The sequence below is a fragment of the Cervus canadensis genome, chromosome 1 (assembly GCF_019320065.1).
Source record: "Cervus canadensis isolate Bull #8, Minnesota chromosome 1, ASM1932006v1, whole genome shotgun sequence".
NCBI classification, from domain to species: Eukaryota; Metazoa; Chordata; class Mammalia; order Artiodactyla; family Cervidae; genus Cervus; species Cervus canadensis.
Window position 1 is genome coordinate 107,112,285 of NC_057386.1, and position 6,000 is coordinate 107,118,284.

Sequence of the window (6,000 nt, forward strand, 5' to 3'; positions counted from 1 at the left end):
TTAATGCAAGATATCACCATTGGACACAACTGAGTTCAAAGTACAGGAAACCTCTCTATTGTATTTCTTACAACTATATGTAATCTACAGTGACCTTAAAATTATTTTTAATAAGCAAATAAAACAAGCAAAAAAGCATCCTCTTTGAGAAAAGAAATTATAAATCTCTGACAATGATAGCCCAGATAAGCATGATGATGAGATCACTCACCTAGAGCCAGACATCTGGAATGTGAAGTCAAGTGGGCCTTAGGAAGCATCACTACGAACAAAGGTAGTGGAGGTGATGGAATTCCAGCCGAGCTATTTCAAATCCTAGAAGATGATGCTATGAAAGTGTTGCACTCAATATGCCAGCGAATTTGGAAAATTCAGCAGTGGCCAGGGACTATAAAAGGTCAGTTTTCTTTATAGTTCCAAAGAAGGGCACTGCAAAAGAATGTTCAAACTACCACACAATTGCACTCATCTCACACACTAGCAAGTTCAATTCAGTTCAGTCCCTCAGTCGTGTCCAACTCTTTGCGACCCCATGAATCGCAGCATGCCAGGCCTCCCTGTCCATCACAAACTCCTGGAGTTTACTCAGACTCATGCCCATTGAGTCGGTGATGCCATCCAGCCATCTCATCCTCTGTCGTCCCCTTCTCCTCCTGCCGCCAGTGCCTCCCAGCATCAGAGTCTTTTCCAATGAGTCAACTCTTCGCATCAGGTGGCCAAAGTATTGGAGTTTCAGCTTCAGCATTAGTCCTTCCAATGAACACCCAGGACTGATCTCCTTTAGGGTGGACTGGTTGGATCTCCTTGCAGTCCAAGGGACTCTCAAGAGTCTTTTCCAACACCACAGTTCAAAAGCATCAATTTTTCGGCGCTCAGCTTTCTTCACAGTCCAACTCTCACATCCACACATGACCACTGGACAAACCATAGCCTTGACCAGACAGACCTTTGTTGGCAAAGTAATGTCTCTGCTTTTTAATATGCTGTCTAGGTTGGTCATAACTTTCCTTCCAAGGAGTAAGTGTCTTTTAATTTCATGGCTGCAGTCACCATCTGCAGTGATTTTGGAGCCCCAAAAAATAAAGTCTGACACTGTTTTTCCACTGTTTGCCCATCTATTTCCCATGAAGTGATGGGACCAGATGCCATGATCTTAGTTTTCTGAATGTTAAGCTTTAAGCCAACTTTTTCACTCTCTGCTTTCACTTTCATCAAGAGGCTTTTTAGTTCCTCCTCACTTTCTGCCATAAGAGCAAAAGTACACACGCACTAGCAAAGTAGTGCTCAAAATTATCCGAGCCAGGCTTCAACTGTACGGGAACCGTGAACTTCCAGATGTTCAAGCTGAATTTAGAAAAGGCAGAGGAACCAGAGATCAAATTGCCAACATCCGTTGGATGATAGAAAAAGCAAGAGAGTTCCAGGAAAACATCTACTGCTTTATTGGCTATGCTAAAACCTTTGACTCTGTAGATCACAGCAAACGGTGGAAAATTCTGAAAGAGATGGGAATACCAGACCACCTGACCTGCCTCCTGAGAAACCTGTATGCAGGTCAGTAAGCAACAGTTAGAACTGGACATGTAACAACAGACTGTTCCAAATAGGAAAAGGAGTACTTCAAGGCTGTATACTGTCACCGTGCTTATGTAACTTACAAACAGAGCACATCATGCAAAATGCCAGGCTGGATGAAGCACAAGCTGGAATCAAGATTGCTGGGAGAAATGTCAATAACCTCACATATTCAGATGATACCACCCTAATGACAGAAAGTGAAGAGGAACTAAAGAGCCTCTTGATGAAAGTGAAAGAGGAGAACAGAAAAGCTAGCTTAAAATTCAACATTCAAAAAACTTAAGATCATGGCATCCGGTTCTATCACTTCATGGCAAATAGATGGGGAAGCAATGGAAACAGTGACAGACTTTCTTTTCTTGGGCCCCAAAATCAGTGCAGATGGTGACTGCAACCATGAAATTAAAAGATGTTTGCTCCTTGGAAGAAAAGCTATGTCAAACCTAGACAGCATATTAAAAAGCAGAGACATTACTTTGCCGACAAAGGTCCATCTTGTCAAAGCTATGGTTTTTCCAGTAGTCATGTGTGGATGTGAGAGTTGGACTATCAAGAAAGCTGAGCACTGAAAAATTGATGCTTTTAAACTGTGTGTTGGAGAAGACTCTTGAGAGTCCCTTGGACTGCAAGGAGATCCGCCAGTCAATCCTAAAGGAAATCAGTCCTGAATATTCATTGGGTGGACTGATATTGAAGCTGAAGCTCCAATACTTTGGCCACCTGATGGGAAGAACTGACTGATTGGAAAAGACTCTGATGCTGGGAAAGATTGAAGGCGGGAGGAGAAGGGGATGACAGAGAATGAGATGCTTCGATGGCATCAGAGACTTGATGGACATGAGTTTTAGCAAGCTCCAGGAGCTGGTGATGGACAGGGAAGCCGGGTGTGCTGCAGTCCATGGGGTCACAAAGAGTCAGACACAACTGAGGCAACTGAACTGACAATGATAGCAATCTGAGTGGAAAAACATATTAAATAAACTTTGAATTTATTTTTCAACTTTAATTCCCTTAATGAGAATCAAAAAATGACCTGTGTCCAGTGTTAGAGTTTCCCCAAGAAACTGCCTAAGTTAAAGACAGCTTGCTTGGAAAAGGAACACAAAAACAGCCCAGTTGGCATTACTGTTTGCAGACATCAGCCATAGTTAGTGATTCACTGAAGGTGAATATAGCATTTTTTTTTCATTTATTTTTATTAGTTGGAAGCTAATTACTTTACAATATTGTAGTGGTTTTTGCCATACATTGACTCCTGGGCATACACACTGAGGAAACCAGAACTGAAAGAGATACATGTACCCCAATGTTCATCGCAGCCCTGTTTATAATAGCCAGGACATGGAAGCAACCTAGATGCCCATCAGCAGACGAATGAATAAGATACAAAAAAGATCTTCATGACCTAGATAACCATGATAGTGTGATCACTCACCTAGAACCAGACATCCTGAATTGCAAAGTCAAGGGGGGCCTTAGGAAGCATAACTACAAACAAACCTACTGGAGGTGATGCAATTCCAATTGAGCTTTTTCAAATCCTAAAAGATGATGCTGTGAAAGTGCTGCACTCTATATGCCAGCAAATTTGGAAAACTCAGCAGTGGCCACGGGACTAGAAAAGGTCAGTTTTCATTCCAATCCCAAAGAAGGGCAATGCCAAAGAATGTTCAAACTACCACACAACTGCACTCATCTCACACACTAGCAAAGTAATGCTCAAAATTCTCTAAGCCAGGCTTACACAGTACGTGAACCATGAATGTCCAGATGTTCAAGCTGGATTTAGAAAAGGAAGAGAAACCAGAGATCTAATTGCCAACATCTGCTGGATCATAGAAAAAATAACAGAATTCCAGAAAAACATCTACTTCTGCTTTATTGATTATGCCAAAGCCTTTGACTGTGTAGATCACAACAAACTGTGGGAAATTCTTAAAGAGATGGGAATACCAGACCACCTGACCTGCCTCCTGAGAAATCTGTATGGAGGTCAAGAAGCAACAGTTAGAATCAGACAAGGAGCAAGGGACTGGTTCCAAATTGGGAAAGGAGTACATCAAGACTGTATATTGCTGCCCTGTTTATTTAATTTAACTGCAGAATACATCATGTGAAATACTGGGCTGGATGAAAGACAAGCTGGAATCAAGATTGCTGGGAGAAATATCAATAACCTCAGATACACAGATGACACAACCCCTATGGCAGAAAGTGAAGAGGAACTGAAGAGCCTCTTGATGAAAGTGAAAGAGGAGAGTGAAAAAGTAGGCTTAAAACTCAACATTCAAAAAACTAGGATTATGTCATCTGGTCCCATCTCTTCATGGCAAATAGATGGGGAAACAATGGAAACAGTGAGAGACTTTATTTTGGGGGGTGGGCCCAAAATCACTGCACATGGTGACTGCAGTCATGAAATTCAAAGATGCTTGCCCCTTGGAAGAAAAGCTATGACCAAATTAGACAGCATATTAAAAAGCAGAGACATTACTTTGCCAACAAAGGTCCATCCAGTCAAGGCTATGGTTTTTCCAGTAGTCATGTATGGATGTGAGAGTTGAACTATAAAGAAAGCTGACTGCTGAAGAATTGATTCTTTTGAACTGTGGTGTTGGGAGAAGACTCTTGAGAGTCCCTTGGACTGCAAGGAGATCCAACCAGTCCATCTTAAAGGAAATCAGTCCTGAGTATTCATTGGAAGGACAAATGCTAAAGCTGAAACTCCAACACATTGGCCACCTGATACGAAGAACTGACTCATTTGAAAAAACCCTGATGCTGGGAAAGATTGACGGCAGGAGAAGGGGATGACAGAGGATAAGATGGTTGGATGGCATCACTGTCTCAATGGACATTGGTTTGAGCCAGCTCTGGGAGTTGGTGATGGACAGGGAAGGCTGTGTGCTGCAGTCCATGGGGTTGTAAACAGTTGGTCTCAACTGAGTGATTGAACTGAACTGAACTTGCACCATTTCAGGAAGTGACTCAGTTTTCCCAGGTATCTTTTAAGTATACACGAATGCATGGCATATATTAAATCTCTGATTGTTTTTCTCCAGTTCATCTCCCTTTCATTATGAGGATCTCAATAAAGAACATCAAAGGGTAGAGGGAAAACTATCTTTCCTCTCATATAAGACAACACAATAGTATTCAGAGATACAAACGAATGAACCACCAACCCATTTATTAAAAAAAAGCATGAATCTAACACTTATATTACTAAGTGAAGGAATCCAGCCTCAAGTGCTACACACTGTACAAACTTATAAGACATTCTAGAAAAGGCAAAACAGACATGATAAACAGTTTATGGAATATGTGGCTGAAATATTTCACATGGTATTGTAGTGATGAATACCTGCCACTGTGCATTTGTCTAAGCACATAGATTTTTGTTTTTAGAACCCAACAAGTAAATTATTACCTATTCACATTTATTTATTTATCCCAGTCAAAGACTGGAATGCAGAATTTAACAAAGAATCTAACTGACTGAGAAATCTATGAAAAACTTCAGGACTTCCCTGGTGGTCCAATGGTTAAGACTCCATGTTGCCAATGCAGGAAAGGTGGGTTCAATTCCTGGTCAGGGACCTAAAATCCCACATACCATATAGCACAGCCAAGAGATTTTGTTTTAAAAGAAAAGAAAGAAAAAAACCCACTCTTAGTGGCAGGACAAAATGAGCTGACCTAAGTTCACTGTGGAAATGAATGGAATCTGCAGGCCAAAGGCAAAATATACCATGCAGAAACAATGGACTCTGTACGTTCTTTCCTATGGGAGGTTGTAGCTAAGAGGACTGAAACTACTATATCAGTCATCGAATGGAAGAAGCACTGAATTTGATAAATGACAAGTAATGGAAGCCAGATTTCTTACTGCTGGAGTGGGAAGTTACAGGCAGACAAAGGGAGAAGGCTACAATACCTGTGTCAAAACAGATCAGGTTGGAGTCACAATTATAAACTATCTTTAGCCTAATACAGAAACACATAGCTCTGTTCTGCCCGTAGTCTGAGTCCCCGGTCGGGAAAGAAGACTCTTCGAAACAATGCAACTCGCAATAGGGGAATTTATTACTGACTCCAGCCAGGGCCTCCCGCCCTCATCAGGTGTGTGAGGATGAAAGGCCCCAAGCCCCAGTTCTCTCGGGTATTTATTAGGTCAAAATAAGCAGCAGGTAGTTGGCGCAATCGATTGGTTACACAGTGGGTAGTTGGCACAAGCTGATTGGCTACACATTTGCAAGGTAATTTTTGTTGGCCCAACGTGGGGCTTTCAGCTTTCCCCTGATAGGTTCCCTTTTCTCTGGCTAGGCATATGTTGATTGGCTGGCCCCAGGAGGCCTGATTATTATGTTACCCTGGGAAACCAGGCCTACTCCTAATCCAGGCTGCCTGCCATGGCATTAG